Source organism: Mya arenaria, chromosome 9, assembly GCF_026914265.1.
Source record: "Mya arenaria isolate MELC-2E11 chromosome 9, ASM2691426v1".
NCBI lineage: Eukaryota > Metazoa > Mollusca > Bivalvia > Myida > Myidae > Mya > Mya arenaria.
In genome coordinates this window covers 73924276-73944814 of record NC_069130.1, presented here as the reverse complement: position 1 = coordinate 73944814, position 20539 = coordinate 73924276, and the positions used below count along the sequence as shown (strand labels likewise).

The 20539-nt window shown below is 32.7% G+C and overlaps 1 protein-coding gene across 1 annotated transcript in view; it reads left to right on the top strand.

Moving 5' to 3' along the window:
* The first annotated feature begins 618 nt into the window (after window positions 1-618).
* LOC128203339 (neprilysin-1-like) overlaps window positions 619-20539 on the top strand; it is a 54480-nt gene continuing 34559 nt past the window's right edge. The window contains exon 1 of the mRNA XM_052904720.1: window positions 619-955. The gene's annotated coding sequence lies outside the window, so the exon portion shown is untranslated. The remainder of the gene's footprint in view (window positions 956-20539) is intronic.

Sequence of the window (20539 nt, the reverse complement as noted above, 5' to 3'; positions counted from 1 at the left end):
TTAGCTCAAAATCATATCAATATAAGTGGTCCCTGTATTTAATAGTGTTTAAGTACATAGACGCAGCGGATTTCAAGATTAGTAGTGTACATGGCGTGTCGGTAAATCCCATTTGGGACAGGGATGTGATGTTTGACAGGCACATGGCCTTAATGTGTATCAGTTCAGGTCATATACGATTTAATTAATACTTATATATTATATATTTAGCTCTCTTTGTAACATAAAACGTCATAACCTAAGTAGATTTAGTCCTTTCATTTTTTTCACAACCAGTTCTTTAAACAGGATACGAGGATTAAAACATTATACATATATCCTACAATCGTAACAAAGTACTCCATCAGTTAAGACATATATTGTTTGCAAAGATGCCATTCTCTTGTCCCATTTGCGGCCAACCGAGAACATCCATTCAATTTTCACAGGCGAGTATGGTGCTTCATTAGTCCCGAGGGAGTAATATCCTGGTGAGACAATTTCTCTCAATGGTCCTGATTCTTTCTGCTTGATGATAAAAGATCGCTCAAAACCCAATATCGCTCGTACTACTGTATCATTGAAAGAAGCCTGTATATTTCGCACCGCCAAAAAATCTGTTTATATTCATCTGGTGGTTGAACAATTGCAGAGGATGATTTTTATGTGACTGTTTTGTTTATGAGGTTGGTAATTCCGCTGGTGTTTCAATAGTTTGACAATTTAATACTGACAAATGAGCTACTTATGTAATTTCATGCTGAGATAATAAATCGTTTTTATAATATTTCCAAGTAGGGGATATTTAGCACTTTGTTCAGTGGATGTGAAACAAATATGTGACAAAAATATAGGTAGTTTATACAGGGCACATATATTGACATTGTTCAGGGAAGAAATTACGTGCATGACATACATTGCATCTGGATTTTTGGAACTCGAGAAACACTTAGGAAAGGAATACATTCATCATTTTGTAAGTATTTTATCTTGTATCATTTAATGGTATTTGATGCCATAGATTTAAGGGAACCTTCCGTTTTGCTTGCTAGTTTTTTTGTTTGCTTTAGCAAAGTCTTCAATCGCAATGTGTTACAATACACAATGGATCCTTACTTTATTGAGAAAAAAGTTGACTTCTGATAATTTTACTCGTCAAACTGTCCGCATTTCAAGAAGTTCAAACATAATTTCTGTGAATATTTCACGACTATTAAATATTTCTTTGTATACGTACACGTGAGTGAAAAAATGTTGAAATATATCTAGCAAATGTGTCAAGAACCTTTGCGTGTTATTATTATAAGCCTCTAAACTCTTCAAAAAGAGAATCGTACACAATTTTCAATATGTTCTGAGCTTTAGTGACTTAAGATGTTTTGAAATAAGGGTCAATATAGAGCCTGACGACCAAAAATATACCTAAAAAGTTGAAGTCAAGGATCGAAGCCCAACATGCACTAATGAGAAAAACACAACAGACAAAGATACAATAAGTATCAAAATATCGTTATCAATAATTGGTGCGCAGATCACTAGCATCCGCTGGTGGTTCTCTTGTTATTTCTTTCTTCAACACAGGTTTCTTATACGATGATCCCTAGAAAAAAGGCAATCTCGACTCGATTAAGACTGTCCATTGACAAAATTGTCAGTTTCACCTGGGACAGACTCAGCAGTGTTTCAATTATGATATTAATCTAGCTGTTTTCAAACATCGGCCGAACAACAGGACTTGGTTTCTTTAATTTGATTTAATTAGACGAATACTTTTATATTTTGATGCGATTTTTTGTTAGGCGCATTTGAGTCGTCTGTTTTCGTATAGGTGGTGAAAACAAGATCTAGATAGGCATGTTAACCTGGATTTGATGTTTGGAACATTTTTTTACACATTTTTTAAATGTTCTGCACGATAAAACAAGCATCCATTACTTGCAAGGCGAATATCTGCAAAAAACATTGCATCTGAAGTGTTCAACAAGTTATGCAATTTTCTGATAACTATGAAATGTTATTTTAGATATTAATCGTAACACTTAACATAATAAGCCCAATTGTTTGATAGTCGATGTTATGAGGCACCTGCTCATGTGATTTTTGATTTAATTGCCTATTGATTATATCATAAATACTCCATTATGTTTATGGGTTCACCTAACGCAGTATATATAAATATACTGATAAGCAGTTTTACTATATGAACTATTTTTTTAACTAATTCCTTTAGATCAATTAACATTCCATGTATTCTTTTCAAATTCTTACTGAGTGACCCATATTTTGAGGCTTACATGTTTGACGGCTTTATTTACGAACTAAGAAACTGTTATCCATGACCCGATTGTAGTCGTAAATGAAAATTATCTTAATGTCATAGCTTCACTATTTTGCTACTATTTGTGTGAATAGAACTTTAGCCAGTATTAAAATGAACGCAAATATTAGGAAATGTGAACAAACAGTGTATTGTATAAGTTAATTGAAACGACTAAAATCCTTGATTCCGGCCCCAAATCGTTAAATTTAAGAGAGAACAACCAATGAGTACGGTGTTCACGAAGAGAGACACGAGTGTATTGCTATCAGATCATCGATTATAAAATTGTGTAATACAGGAACAAACATTTAGTTCTTTGAAAGCAAAGCAGCCCTATTAAATTATTCACTATGCCGACAAATTATTTCGCGTTGTGTGAGAAAAGGTAATAAGAGAATTCCTTTGAAGACGAATTGTTTGTCTGAGAGTTATGAACTGAATAAAAAGGAATCTCCATGTTGTTACCGAAAAAAGGACATCATCAACAGTTTTTTTTCCGAGTCATTGCTTTCCATATTTTAGTCCGTGCAAGTTGTTTCGTTTCGATTTATACACTGTACTGTAACAAAACACTTGAGCGAAAGAGAGAAATAGAGAGGTAAGTAAACAGAGAGAGCATGACAGAAAGGTAGATGGAAAGCGACATGAAGGCAAAAAGGCAGACAGGCAGGCATAACAACGGTGTACTATCATTATTTACAACATGCAATGCTGACAAAAATGTTTTATTAAAACAATTATGGACTGTTTAAAATACATCTGTAATTTACATGAAATTATACGACTTGTTCTCTAAAACAGTATGAATTATTGCTATGATTAAGAACGACAGTTTTTTCCCGGTACGTAGCCAATACAACAATACCATGCATTATATGTGTTAGACGTCAGCCTTGTCGCCTGTTGCCTGTTGAAAAGAACGAAAGGTGTGATTTTGTTATTGCGCTCACATGATTGACAAACGATAAAACTATTTCCAGTTTCAAAGTTTTATTTTACTCTCATCACATAATACAAATATGTGTTTTGAGGTCATCAACATGAATAATACAAAATGTTATATATAAACATGTAAAAGAACAATAATATATATTAACCAGGCTGTATGGTTAGTAATGTAGTACTAAGTAGGTACAAATATAAAAGTTTGAGTACATCAACAGATAGAACTATTTATAAGGACAGTGGATGCTATAATTAGTGAAATAAAGTAATTTTTGTTAAGGGTTGCCAGGTGGAGTTTTGAAAGCTTGACATATAATTTTTACAAATTTGCTCAGGTTATTCAGCTTCAAAAGATCTTTTCACACATAACATTTTTGAAAGTAAATATATTAGTATTATGCATGTTTATATAAGGTAAGTATCTTTTCATATCATTAACAAAATATGGGCACAGTAAAAGATAGTGGAATTCATCACCAATTTCATTTAAAGTACACAATTGATATTTTCTATCATTTCTGTCTATGCCGAGTCATCTTCCTTTTTAAATTGGTAAACGATTATTACAAAGTCTAAAATGTATTAGAGACTGGACAAGGTTCTCATTTACATTAAGATAACATTTTTCAAGTTCCAAGGAGGAGTTAAAAACATCACTATTCCAGGCCTGTTTGAACTAGTCTTTTAACAATTTTCGACTAGATTCAATAAACTGTATTTGTTTTTGTTTCAGACGATATTGTTACTTTTTTCCGTGTGTATATTGCGTTGTAAAACTTTGCATATATAATAAGATATTCGCGGGTAATGATGGTGTCCGGGGCCATGACTTCTATCCGACTATGACCTTCATTGTATTGATGCGTAAAAAAGAGTTTTATTTCAATATTTTCTTTGTTTATTTAAGGAAGTTATTCTAGAGTAAACCGACATTACAATACTGTCGGCAATATTCGAGGGCTGTTCCTAACGTTTGTGTCCAGGTGTACTCAATGATGACTGTAAGCAAATTAGCATATACAACATTTCCTGCAATATATTGTAAGTAAGTGAAAATTGCATTACAAATACTGATTGGAAACCTTTCTATGTGCAGTTTTCAAAAACCACGCCAATCGACATGGAGCACCTTAACACGTCATTCCGTCGGGAAATAAAAAATGCAATTATTTTCATAGATACTTATCTGCACATATCTTTAATATTCTGTATCTTCGTGTGTGTTTTTTCGTCATTTATTTGTTATGAAAATATAAAAATCATTTTATTGATATTCAAACCGCCTCTTTTGATTTTTTTTCTGCTTTATTCCTTATGTCTTATTACGTAAGGTTAATTGTGGCGCATTAAGAAACATTTTCAAGGTCAGAAACCTTTCATGCATGCCAGAATTGGGTGCCATTAATACCTAATTTGACGAACACATATGCCACTTTCCAAATAAATGTAAAATTGTTTAACATGAATTTTAAAGTTTGAAATGTTAATGTTTTCGCCCATGAGTTTCTCGATAAGTTCTATTTACGTCGTTTTCAGTGTGTTCCGTGTTTCATACACTTAGTTTCCTAAACAACGTTTACTTAAGTATATGGTCACATCATCTTAATGATCCGAAAAAGGTGATTCTTTAAAATATAAGAAGACATAACTATACTATAATGCTATTTAAAAATAAGGAGTCTATCCACAAAGTTTACAAACAACCTTGTTTGTACCCGATCAATCAAAACTGCCCCATGATATCTGAATAACTCTTGAGACTTGGTTTCATGGCCATTACAAAGTGTTAAATCACCTATATTGTCAAGCGTACGTTTGTAGCTCAAGATAATGCAGTCTTTCCAAGATGAAGAGAACATTTGTTATCAATTAATCACTTGCTGCACTTTTCATATTATTGACCACAACTTTTTCTTATGACATCAGGGTGTTTATGAAAAAATAGAATCGCTCCCCCATTAACATAAAGTATTAGCATGGACCTAAAATGATACCCTGAAGTACCCCACAAATAAGTGGACTTAGATTTAATTTCACATTTTTTATAAAAATATATATTGATGTTGGTTAGGTATAAGCAAAACCACATCACCGACTCCAGACCCTTACATTTTGATACCATATCTTATGATATACAATATCAAAAGCTTTCTGCAGAACAAACATAGATCCAACATATCGTTTTTATCTTAATACTCGCTAAGTCATTGCGTACGCTTAAATACGCGATATAGCTACTTATTAATTTTTTTCCCTTTTATTAAATAAAAGGAGAACCTAGCGGGAATTTCATTAAGCCCAATGCTTTTTTAACTTTTTATTTTGGACAATGACTTCAATACAAATTTCTCTGACACAGTATGCATTTTATATGATTAAGACACAGGATTTATTTGCTTATAGACGTATTTGAAACCATCAGATGTAAGATAAAACAAATTTGGTGCCGCAAACATTTTGTCTACTAATAATGTACATTTGTAAAAACGAGAAAAATAATTTGCTTTTCTTATCCGTGTGTTGTGTGACTGGGTATTGACTATATAGCGATATTTTTACTATCCTGCTTAACAGTTTGGTAATATAAATACCTTGTTCATCTAGCGATACACTGATTAAATACCATACATAAAGGGAACACATTATTTCAGTGACATTTCCGTTTAATTGTAATTCTTTTAGTTTAGCACGATGCTCGAAATTATGTAGACTGTATTTGCATGTTTGTTTTCCGCCGTTGAAAAGATTCATGGAACCACTTTGGAATACACTAGCATATACTAAATTATATGTTTAAAACAATGGTAATTAATTTCGAACTCATTAACTTATAAAATGCACGTTGTAAAAGAATGGGTAACCACCTTCAAACGGTAAGTGAAACATTTACTCTACTGTTTGCTAGATTACTTCCTTGCACTTGTCCCACTGACCTCGCACTAATTATAATTGATATGACCTTAAAATTCTTTTTACTGAACATTGGCTTAAACTTAAGAGTTAATTAGTAATTGCATGTAAAGAAAATTGCGGAAGTAATTGTAGAATGATACTTCTTAACTTAACAACAGCTTGATGTTTGCGAATAGCAATACTACAATGAAAACTAAAGGACATTCCTAGTTGTCAAACATTCAAAAATAAAACCTGTTTAAGGCACAAGGCAAGGGACCATATGACAATGAACTAGATACACAAACGTATTATTAACACCACATCCACAAAAACAAACACCAAGAAAAGACCACATATGCATCAAAATAGCTTTTCCGATACACCATTTTGTAAACAAATATCTGATAATTATTCTAATAGAAATAGAAAATCAAACATTTTTGTCGAGGGGACCATGGCGTTATAAGTAAAATGCCACAGCAAACTATACACGGTTACAAACACATTCCTAATCCAAAGAAGTAATACGTAAAACAGAACGCAAAAGACAAGAGACACAAATGACATCAATTTGAATAAATCACCTCGGATGGTTTTCCCATTTGGTTGTCCAGTCTGATCGCCATGAATCAAACAATATCAGATAAAATGTGTTACGTGCGTCATACGATGTGGAAATATGCCTTTAGTTCATGCCTTTTGGGACCATATGATTAACAATTTGTGTCTGCAATCGGTTTCGTGAATTGTCAGATATTGCTGATTCATTGTGAATAAAAGCAGTACAACAGAAAAACAGTTTTGAAAAAAGTACAATATAATGTGTTTAAAATAAATTTATCTCATACAATTGGACAAGTTAAAGCATGCTAACATTTATAAAAAATACACCATTGAAATAATATATACATTTTATAACAATACTCTTAGTTGTGTATAAGATTGTTTTGCTTTTCGAAGATGAATGGTAGTCGTCGCCGTGCAAACAATCGACGTTTGCAATATCTCGACAACTGCTCTAGAATGTTACTTAAAACGTCGTACACATTTTGCCTGGGTTTACACGCACATTTATACCAATGGCCATACTTCTTGCTTAATATTTGTTAAGTAAGGTCTCTTGTTGACTGAAAAATAACAGACGAGCGTTGGCGTTAGCTCCCTTATGTAATCAAATGTCATTCGATATTCTACTTCTAAAAGATCCCCCTGAAATATGCTATTGTTGCATTCATACATGCTTTCAAAATGTATTAAAGTGTAAATGTGCAATTTGTACTCCATTTTTATACCTAATTTTGTATATGGATAAGAATTTAATCAGAAAATGTATATGAACCAATTTGCTATGGTTTGAGTTACGATGTAAACATTTTACGGTATGAAAAGTTTGTTTAGATAAAGAAAATCAAATGATACAATCAAAACAAACATTTAATTCCGCACTAGATACTAGATAGTAAACAAAAACGTGTCAACGTACATAGAATATTATAATTTTTACAGCGACTTTGCATTATACCCTATCACAGCGTGGAGCGCTTTAACGTAAAAGATTATTTGAAGGTCATCATCCATCAAATGGCTGCCGTATGACCTAATCCTTTGTACGTTTGTGCTCGATAGACATTAAATTTGCCATATAAAAAGTTGGTTAGCTTTGTTAATAACGTTTTTGGCAAAAACAAACATTTTTTTAACATATTTTTAAATAATTGTGATCAATATAACTCCAATTCAAACTTTTGATGATGTCTTATCATTGTTATAAACGTTTTGTTTACAGTTCACACACACGTAATTGCTTTGATGTCAGTTCCTATACACGTGAACGAGTCCCTGTAACTCTGCGGTAATTAAACTTACTTGTCTAAACCTGAATGAAGATTCAGCGACCGCCCTAAGGATTCTTTGGCGGACATTTTACCTAATGAGTATGTCTGGTAAAAGATTCCCAGCGGCAAATTATACATAATTTACCAAATATTTACGTTTTGTATGAATGAGATGTATCAGATGTTACCATCTTACTCCAAGAAGGGCACATATGGATGTACTTATTTTTTATCTAGGCTATTGAAAGATATTTTTCACCTTCCTATAAAGTACGCTAACGTACAAAGTTGCAATTGTAAATGTTTTCGTTGTATTGATATGTTTTAGGTGAAGCAAATGCATTTGTTTTTATAAATAAAAAAAACTACTTCTAATACTTCAGATGTAAATTGCATATTCCAGAAACACAGCGGGTGCTGAGAGGGAAAATTGAAAACGTTTCAAATATTCACTTTTCGTTTGGTGTTGAGGTTTAATATTTTGCCTTGGTACGTCATACGTATATTCCTTTCGACTGATGGAGTTGAGATTTTTTATGATGAAATATTTTATGACATTGTATGTGTTGAATAACTGAAAAGTCTTTCGACAATATGAATAGTGTTGTGCCAAAATTTCCAAATTGTTTTTCAACAAAGTCATTTGGCTTCATGTTGCTATCATCCCAAATAAGAAAGATACTAAAAATAGTGGCATAAATCCTGTTTACAGTATGCAAATATCTTTCTTAAATTAGAAGCAACCACCCCAAAGCCATAATGTCTAATGTGTTGGCACCTTTTTCTATTGTTATACAACCTCAGCATACAAAGTCAGATGCTTCCTCGGCTAAATTATATTAAAATCTTTCGTATTCAATAAATCGGAAATTATTTAGAACACATGCACGTGTATGGAAGGATGTATTTATAATGCTTGCTGAGATGTCAACTTCTTTTCGTTAGCCGTAAAAAGTAAACGATGAATTGTTTTTTATTCATAGGAAATGCTCATGTATCCGAGGTTTGTTAGAGTGTAAAATAATTGGCACACGTTAGCCATTTTGTTCACTAAAATTTCTCTCCACAATTAAAAACATTATTGTTTGGGCTCTACACCCAAATTTTGAAAGGTAGGTATTTTTTAATATATTTTCCAGTATTAGGCTCCTCTGTAGAAAATAGACGGAATCTTTCTTTTGAAAGAGTCTAAACTTGTTCGAGTCGAGTCCATTTTACTGAGTAGGCTAACCGCAAACATAATTTATATTGTGTTTATATCGTGGCTTGAAGACAATGTTTTCGACAGAGCTATACGTTTCCATGCAAACTAGACACTCGAGTATTGCGTTTACTTGGTATGCTTCGCTTGGTATGAACGTATTATTGTTGTTGGTATAATCAAGTACATATATTCCTTTTTCAACTGTAAAGTGATCAAATGTAACACATTTCCTTTTAACTTTTTTCTGATGCGTACAATGCGGAACAATTTCCTACCTTTGTCTTTGAAAAGTTTAAAAGATTCCTATAACTATTAGACCTATCATCTTTACATGTCAATCATTATGTTATAGCAATTTTAATTACGATAATGCTATTTATTATATATCTTCTCATTTAATCAAAGAAATCGATGTGTTGTCGTCTGCAGCCTCAGTATGCAAATACTTTACCACCATTAGAAACATAAATTAATAATGAACCGCGTCACACATCTTTAGAGTGAAAATACGCCCGTGTACAGCAAGGCCCATAACTCTGGTTTTCGTATTGTCCAGTAGTATCCCGTTGTCGACTAAATATCAATAGACGGATATTGAAGCTGGCTCTGTGGTGCCTTTACCGAGCTTATTATCGAAACAGACAGGAATTGCAGGAAATATGACATTTTTTTTCATAACTAATAAAAAGACAGTCTCTATGCAACGGATTTCACTTGATAATTAGCTTGAACGGCTTTTTCTCTGACCAACTTACATATTTCTTTGACAGAGTGAACCCATACTAGATTCCATTGGTCATTCTTTATTGCCATTATTGAAGCCTCTTTATGGCCATTGCACATTGCAACTAAAGTTTTGATAAGTGTAACGTTACAATGGTTCCGAATCCAAGCGTATATGAAATTCAAAATCGAGTATGTTGAGTGTTTCGTTATGTATTTGTCTGAAATTTCTTTGGTCACCATAGGATTACATTAAATTGTAAACGAATAGGTTATAACATTTGCGTGTTATGAAATTGTAGTCAATTGAAAGGCGTATAGTTTATTACTTGAATACGTGCTAAAAGCATAAGCTATTTACAAAGTTGGTCTAGCTCTCATGTGCCTAATAGATACACTAGTGACGTCAACGGTACACAATTGTATCTTTAAAAAATTATTTATCAAAACTATATAGGAATCTTCTGTTTAAAAATAATTAATAAATGGTTCCCTGAACAAAGATTAATGCCATTGCAACTGAATACATTTTTAATATTGCCTCATCAGGAACAGCCCGCTCAATTTTGAGAATAGCTTTACATAAAGGTAACCCTACAATACTGTCTTGCAACCTATGGAGATTGCAAATCGATGGCTGTCCTGGTGGGACAGGTTCACCGTTTATGGCGATAGTGAATAGTATAAACTTAAAACCTAGATTTATAACCCAATGTCCGATATTAATTGTTTTATATAACTGTTCATTAGGTGAGTGTAAATACATTACTATGAAATCGTGTTTGTATATATTTCTATATTTCACACAAACTAAACTGTACCATTTATTTCAGTTTATTTTACAAAAAGAAACATATTTTACAATGAGTAAAAATTAGGTCATAATCATTACTTAAACTGTATAGTTTAAAATGCGGTATTACTACTTTAAATATACAATATTATCTGCATTATACGGTGTAACATATTGAATTATTAGATAGTCCTCTTTTGTACTTTTAAGATATTGAACACTGTTTGTTGATAATTGTTTAAGATCTTTTATGAATTGAATGGCAGCCTGGCGGTAGTGAGAAAAATTAATCATCAATTCTTTTTGTATGAAGATGAACGTGAGGGCTTTTTGTTTATCATGTTACATACGAAACTTCAAAAATGTTTTTTTCCAGAAATTGCTGACCAAATGCAGACTGTTTTCATGGTTGCATATGTATGAAATGTATTCAAACCATGCTTATTATTGTGACAAAACATGCTAATAGAGGTTGGCGGATCTTTTAATGTAGATACCGTTTTCCCAATTTACAAAAAAAATATAAATTGGATCCTTAGGTGACATTAAAGTTTTTTCCCAAATCAATTTTGGATCTTGGAAGAATGCAATTTGCATAACATACAATGGAGTTACAGATGATAAGTAGTATACGGGAAACTCGGGAATACATAAGGAAATAAGGTATGAAATAAGGTCAACACCGATGCATGTTTGCGTTTTTAAAATGTCAGTCGAATCTAAAAAAGTGCTTACCTAACTTCAATGAAATAACAAGTATAAGCGGAGCTTATATTTCTAATTAAGCGACAAAGGAAAACACATCTAATATTTCCAATGAAATGACAAGGATAAGCCCAGCTATTATTCCCAATGAAGTAACAAGAAAATCGCAGGCATTGTTTCTACTAAGGAAGCAAGGAGCAAGTCAGCTATTTTTTATCATTTAAATAACACAACGAAAAGTGAATCTTATTTTTCCAGTGACTAGTTTGAACGAAATTATAAAAAAGCCCCGGTGATATTTTCTATAACAAAACAAGGAAAGGCCCAGCTTGTTCTTTTACTGAGATAACAAGGAAAACACAACTAATTTTTCAGCGAAATAACAAGGAATTGTGAAGCTGTTGTTTTCAATAAAATAACGAGGAAAAAAACAAGCCATTCTTGCACTGCTTATTTATCATCAATAAAATACTACTTATTTTCAGCGATACGACAAATACGGCAAATGGAATATGGATACATAAACAACACTATACAATCGTATTAAAGCTAACTTACATAGATAAAATAGATAACACCAATTTATATCCCAATTCAACACCTTTATTATGTTCATAACGAAACTGTTGAATAACTTCTTAATCACCCGTTAGTATTTGATGAATAAGTTTATGCATTCAGATCATGTACAAAATACAATATGTATTTTAACACAGCAGCCTCGTTTTAATACAGACAATGCATCTATTATAAATTAGAATGAACAAGGACCAGTCCATCAGCCAATAGTAAGACTATTTACTTGTTTAAAGGAACAAGGACGCAAAGTCTAAGAAACACTTAAACAGCATAAAACATCGGTCATAGAGTACATGCTTTATAAATTCATTTGGCTCACCACCGTAGAACGGTCAGTAAAAAGAGTTCACTGCAGATGTAAACCAGTATATGAAAACCCAACCTCACATCAGTATCTACGAATATGAGCAAACGTAAGCTTGAAAACCTCATGGAAGCCGACATCAGCTTAAAAAAAATAATAATTTACAGGCAAAATTATCAAGTTAATAATTAACTTTAAGACCAGATGCATATATTGTCTGTAAAATTTTAATCATTCCATAGAAACATAACTGTCTCCTCGATATTACAATGCAACGACATACACAAACATCAATTTGAATGCTTGATTTTGCAAAAATAGCTTCATTTTAAAGAACTGGAGGAAAGCAAGTTGAGGAAGAATAAAACAAGTCTATATATCATGGTGACGGCTATCCTCACGAATAAAACACAAAACAAAACGAAAAAAACAAAACAAAACATACATATTACTTTATTTGCCGGGTCATGTCTCACTGATGTTCCTGTCAATTACCACACCGATATCATCATACATACTGCTTCATTGTCTCGAGTTCCGGCAGACATGAGATTGATGGGCAAATCATCGCCTCTAATGACGTTCGTTACATGTTTCAATTTGCATTGCTTTCATTCATGCCGATCAGACTTGACATCAATATAACATACAGAGGTGTCTTTAAAGAGAATAATTCACATATGTTATGTTTGCAAATATTTTTTAATATATTTTTGAAGTGTTTTTCTGACTTTTATGAACACACACCAAATACTATTAATTGGCAAATACTAATTTGAACATAAATTTGTAAAACCAATAATACAATGAAAACCACAGGTCCAGTAGTGAACAGACTCAAATATGAACTATGTTTAGAAGCCAAATGCCAGAGCCCAAACGACACTGAACTAGTACTACTAGGGACAAACATACGTACACAACAAACAGTCCACACACCCCTTCAATAATTCAATTTTATTTCCATGCACTAACGCTTTTCGGCGAAAATCAATGAGCTTATATTTTTTTATAAATCAAGCACGTCATGTTCTGCCGTTTGGGAATTTTAAACGATTCATTACATGGACAGGTACTTTGAACAATAAGCTGTGTTTGAAGCCCAAAACTTTTCTAAAAGGCAAATTGTATGCCTAGGTGCAAACATTTATGACATAAATAAACAATGTACTTTGTAGCCAAGAAGTTGATATAAGTCGCTTTTTTACTCTTACTATATTCAACATATTTCTTATTTCTTAACAGATATCATCGAAAAGCCACAATACATTGTTGATAGGATAGACTGTATAGTTTAACACAAAAGCAACAACATTTGTATATTTTTAAAATACTTTTCCATAAAAATGCAAATATAATTTTCAAATCTTTGATAAAAAATCATCCATAATATTTTCTCAGCTTGTTAGTTCACCAAATCGACATTCTTAGAATGCACGTTTTACTCTTGCAAGATATTTTATCTAAAAATCAGATAAAAATGGATGTTAGAAAGGTTCTTTTTACAAGCATTAATTTGTATCGCTGAAGATGTTTAGGTTAGTGTCGTAATCATGTTAATAACAGTTTCGTGACAAAACATGATAAGCATCAGAAAATAATTAATATGGTCTTAATGAAACAAGGCATATCACATGGATTGTTTTTAAAGACATTTTGAAACATAACAGAGAAGAAAAAATGTTTCAAATATACAAATGATAATACCTTAATCAACACGTAAATGATGCATGTCTAAAATAACAGGATAATTGGAATTTGAGAGGCTAATATCATATATTATTTTATAGTCTAAATCATATTATTTATCATAGAATTTCTTCGAAGAAATGCTTGGTTTATAAATTGACTTAGATTTCTTGTTATAACTTGTACATACTTCTGTTTCTAATATAGAATGGTTTGATAAACTCCTTTCTGATATTGTTATACACAGGGCTTATTATGACAAGATGATATTCACCTTCTATATCGTTAGAGTTACACAGAGTACAATGACTATCAGCTCTCTGAAGAGTTTATAAACCACTACTTGTACAATCTCACTTTCTGTGAAAAAATCCCACCATGCTCCTTTTATGATAACGGAACAACTATCAAATGGTTACGTCGCAACAGGCAAATAATCTAGATTGCAGACAAACATTTCAACAGTGAATATTCAGTAATTTGATAAATTGTAAATTACTTCATCCGTAAGATATTAGGCTAAAGTGATAAAAAGCGTAATTACCAATAATTTACATACACTTTTTACATCTTTTTTATAGCAATATTGACATGATTAGGCCATAGAATAGCGTTGAAGGTGCAGCGATTGTGTGCAGCAGCCAGTTTTATTTGGCATTAAATCACGATTGTAAAATTTGTCCTGGACTGTTTAATCACAGCATGAAGAACCTTCCGGCGCATTGATAACCCGGGAAATTAGCTGATTGCTGCTTCTGACTGCTTTATTGTCCGATTTGCGATCGTAATTAGACCTGGGGAGTCTATCATTGACATAGGCCAATTATAAGGTTAACGTATTTCTAGCATGTTCTGAAAACTTTTCGTACGATAAGATTACTATATTAGCTTGTTTTCATTGTCATTAGTTGTCTAGTGATAAAAAATAATGTTACTCACATTAACCATGTAACAAGATACACTATATGTTTACGTTGACGAATAACTATGTTGGAATCTTGAAAAAATAAAAGTCTAAAACCTGAACTGGCCTGGCCCGGCCCGGCATGTCTAAGCCTTTTCTCATGACTCAGCATTTTCTGTCGGGCTAGGCTAGGCTAGATTTAATTCATGATTAGTGACCTTATTTAGATTCGAACCATAATATGGAATGTCTACATAATAAAGACAAAACATAAAAATCTTCGTATTTTTTAATTGACCCTGTACACGATTTGTAAACCCAGATCTGTGCACTTAAATATAAATTTATCCGATTATTGTTTACAATATTCCCATGCATTTAAACATGCAGTTAAATTTCTAAATAAAGGTTTATCATTTTGTCCCAGTATATTCAGAGCTAGTACTCTTAATTTGTATACAATTTGACCTGGTTCGGCCTGGCCCGTCACAAAATGCTTAATCAGCAAGCCAGGCAAAGTCATGTTTTAAAATATGCCCGTATTTCTTGGTTGAAAGAGATAACTTAGCTGGACATCGGTCAATCATTTTAATGCTTATATAGTAAAATACGAACTTAAATTTGGGAATATACTGATGGGCGTTTTGTTCTGAAGCGCATGGCTGTGTAAATATCCATGTATCCCTAGTAATATCAATATATTGACGTGTTCTTCCGTCTCGACAAAATTCGTACGACGTAAAGCAAAAATGATAATATCGGTGTTAAATTGATGAGTAACTCTTGAATAATACTCATGTAAAATCATGCACTACACATAACGTTTGTTACAGTAGATTTATCCAAAAGTCGCAGCACAAGGGTCAAAATCCGACAATACCTCAGATTTGCAGTCACAGAGCTCCTGTATGCCAATTTCGTTTTGTGTGGTGTTACTTTTTACTTTTCAAGTGTTATTAGCACTAATGGGGAACTAGCTTTTAAAGACCACACATGATCATGAAGTCCTGTTTACGATTTTATTTTGTTGTTCTTTCCTTAACAAATACTTGCAAGAGCACAATATATGCGGTCCGAAATATAAGCATCAAATAGTTTGTATGACAGAGATAAAGCTAACTGTTGCTGGACTGTTATAAAAACACTATCGAGCTCAGGCAAATTGCAAGTGTCCATAAAATGCATCATTTGTGCGACCTTGTTATGCATAATATTTTACAAATAGAAGAAAAAAGATTAACATCTTTAAAAGACCCAGTTGCATATTCCAAAATAGCATATGTAAGAACTCCTAATATATCAATTATTTTTTAATAAAGACACGCTGAAATTATGAAACTGGTATCAATAAATAAAACACTTTTTTAACAAAACTATGGCATAAAACATATCATAACACATCCCCTCCTATAAAAAACACTACTCTGTAAAAGTTCATGTCAATGATAAAAGTATGACCGATTACATCATAAACACTGTCAGCAGTAATCCAGTACCAAATCATAGACTCATCATGAATAACAAGCACCAAGGTCGCCATCAAAGCGTAAACACCATTTCACTCATGCATTTGAATCATTTGCTACTGTATACAATATTATGTGCATCAGATGAGCTGTAATCACGATTGTACTGACCGGCACGTCTCGAGTTTTCATAAAACTGACCTCGTCTCCGTGTTTGGTGCCATGTTTGGTGCTCAGTAGCTTGTGTGTCCACCATTTGCAGCGATAACTTCATGGCACCTTAACCTCATTGAAACCACATATCTGTGCACGTAGTTCTGTGGGATAATGTCCCACATCCGACGAATATCACGCCTGAGTTCGTCGGCATTGTGTTGTTTGGGGCAATGCCCAAAATTTACTCTTTAACATTTTCTATTGGATTCAGATCTGGGCTTTTTGCCAGAATATCTATTACACGAATGTTGTTTGTTGCCAAGCATGTTCTGAGTTCCCCGTGTAACATGACAAGGCGCGTTGTATTTCAAAAACATCATGCCTCGATTAGCTTGAATGTGCGGTATCAATAAGTGATGAATAATGTCGTTCTGATACCTCAGTGCGTTTAAATTACCATGGATAGGGACAATTGGAGTCTTTGTGTGCATGGTAATTCCTGCCCAGACCATCACAGAACCGGCGCCGAACTTGTCTGCGTCAATCAAACAACATTCCATGTTTCGCTCTCCCCTCCGTCGGTAAATTCGGACGAACGAAAGTTTATTTCAATGAAAGGCCTCCAGCCCATAATACATGTTACAATGCAAATCAAATATAACAAAATGCATATATGTACTAAATAAGAGTTGTGTCTCTTGGTTAACAAGTTAAGTGTTATCTATAGCTAACATGAGTTTATGAATGTAAAGAGCAATGGATTTAATATGGGTAACATTTTCCGATGTCATCATATTATAGAAATGAAAAATGTCAGTATTTCCACGATACCAAGAGAACAAATAATTTTCCCGGATGTCATTAAATCTTGAACACTTAAAAAACACATGATATTCATCTTCAATAACAAGTATGTCTTTATCCAATAAACAATAAGTACAAAAGCGATCATTTCTATCAATTCAAAAAAATCGACCAATTTCAATATGAAGTTTATGACTAGATGTTCTAAATCTTGCCAATGATTTTTGTACAGGAAACGGTAAACTGATATTAAGGTATCTTTCAACATTCAATAAAGACTTAAAGCATTTATAAGTATCACAACGTGAGGAATTATTTACATCACCAAGCCATGTTTGTCTACAACAATCAGAAATTCTTATTTTAAAATGACACATAAATATATTTATATCTCCCACATCCTGGGCAATCCAAGCATACCCAAAGCCATATGTAAACAATATTTCTTTTATATAAGTTGCCCAAGTACGCCTACCTAAACTATCCAGATTTTTTATCATAATATATGAATTTCTAGGGAATCTATTTTCAGGTATTTGTAATACTTTGCACCAATATTTTGCACATTTCGAGACATAAATAGTGAACATTGGTAATCTACCACATTCACCTAAAGCCACACAATTATTTACAGAACTCTTAACTCCGAGAAAATATTTACAAAAGAAAAGCTGTACCTTTTCAATCTCATTACATTCCTTGAATCCCCAAATTTCTGAGCCAAATGTCAGTATCGGGGAGACCATTGTATCAAAAAGTTTAAAAAATTCGTTATGATTAAACGTACCAAATGACAACTGATAGTTTTTAATTGAAAAAATGGCTTTCCTTGCCTGAGCTGCTAATTTGGATTTCGCTGCAGACCAAGATAATGTTGGAGTAAACAATAAACCCATATATTTGTACATCGATGTAATTCTGACGATGTTACCATTAAGTGTCCAATTTTCATACTGGCGTAATGGGCCTTCGTTTCTAAATACAATAATTTCAGTTTTTTTCAGATTAATCTGCATCCCATATTCATTACAAAAGTTGGAGATAGCGTTTAATTGTCGTTGAAGGTTTATGGCAGTATCAGCACAATTTGCCACATCATCTGCGTACAGTAAACAGTGTATATCAGGAATATTGTCCGTGATAAAAACACCCTGGTTACAACTATCTTTAAGATATTGACATAGATCATTGATAAAAAGATTAAATAAAATTGGAGAATATAAATCTCCCTGACTTGTCCCAATATTACACTTAAAACCCTCAGTAGCATAAACTTTTTTTGTATTTACGTTTTCATTTGTTATGACGTCATTAAAAAGACCACCAGAATTATCTAATTTTATATGAGCTTTGAGTTTAGAATACATCGACAGTATTACGTTTATGAGTTTACCTTTTATTCCTTTGTTTATCATATTAGTAAAATGTTTGTAATGACCCAAGGAATCAAAGGCCTTTTGAAAATCAACATACAACACGTAAAAGCTGCCGCCTGGTTTTGACGAATATTTTTGTATTAGGCATTGTAATGTAAACAAATTATCAACAACAGAATAACCTGCCCTAAAACAAGCTTGCGATTCATCTAAAACATTGTATTGCTCTGACCATTCTGTGATTCTTTTTGTAACAATACTTGAAAATATCTTATATATAACATTAATTAAAGAAATACCACGATAGTTGGCTGGGTCATTTTTAGCACCAGACTTATAGATAGGTGTAATTAGACTAGTACTCCAACTGTTCGGAAATTCACCCGATGAAAGGATTTTATTAAATATTATAATCAATATAGACGTTATCAATGTAATGGTATTTTTATAGAATTCAGCGCCTATGCCATCAATACCATGTGCCTTTCCAGCTTTTAATTTCCTTATACTTTTCTCGATTTCCTCATTTGTGATAGGTGCGTTTAATAAAGTTTCAATTCCGATATGTTCAGCCGTATTAGAAATATCCAAGCCAGGAACAGACACTTGATTGTCTTTAAAAAGTAAAGATTTAAAATATTCAACCCACTCATTAGGCTTAATTGAGCTCACTGCCTCAGGCTGTTTATATGTACATCGCTTTAATGTTGACCAAAATAACTTTGGGTTTCTACTGTTTTCTATTAACATCTGACGTGCATGCTTTTGATATTCTAATTGTTTCTTTCTACATACGTTCTTAAAGGATGACCGTGCTTCTTTATACATATTAAAATCAAAATCATCATTAGTTTGCCTAAAATGGCGCAATAAAACTGTTTTAGTATGTTTCAACTGGATGCAAGTTCGGTCCCACCATTTTGGTTGATCAGACTTATTAAGCGATATCCTTTTCTTACACTGCATTACACCCGCCGCTCGTTTATAAATATCCAGTAGCATAGAAATAGCACTATCTATATTAATTTCAACTAAATCTGAAATTGAACGACTGTGTAAATCAATCATAGAACAAAAATTAGATAGAAACTTATCTGCCATGCGTTCACTCCATTTAAAACTATCAAACGTTTGTATATTAGGTTCGCGGTCCCCTTGTATATTATTAGTACCGTTATTGCTCTGCCTAGGAATAGAGAGTTGAGTTACAATAGGAAAGTGATCAGAGCTATCTATATCATCAACATTAAAGTAGCTTATGTAATGAAACAACTCTGATGAAGCTATATGATAATCTACTACACTTCGACCCCCATTAGCACAACATGTGATATTCCCCTCTATATCATTATGTAGTCTACCATTTATAATATGCACATCCAAAGTGCAACATAATTCAGTTAATGCTTTACCAAAGGCATTGCATCGTTCAGAATCCTTATTGTGTCTATGCATACTAAAGTTATTCGAGTTATAATCTACCTCTGCATTATATACATAATTTAGATTGTCATTTGGTATATAATCTAAAAGATTTTTGGTTCGAGCATTAAAATCACCAGCCATATATATGAGACAATTGTTATATGTATTCTTAATCATTGAAATATTATTCTCTATCAGAAAAATGCCGTTACTGTCATCTTGGTATATAGTGGAACCTTCTGGGGATACATATGCTACATAAAGTATAATATCATGTGCAAAATCATACAAAGATGACTTAATGTAAAGTACAACACAATTTACATAATCTTGACATATGCGGCTTATAAATCCTGATTGAATAAATTCACATTTTACAAAAACACTTACACCGCCGCTATTTCTAATTGCATTTACAGGTTTCTTTCTAATATATC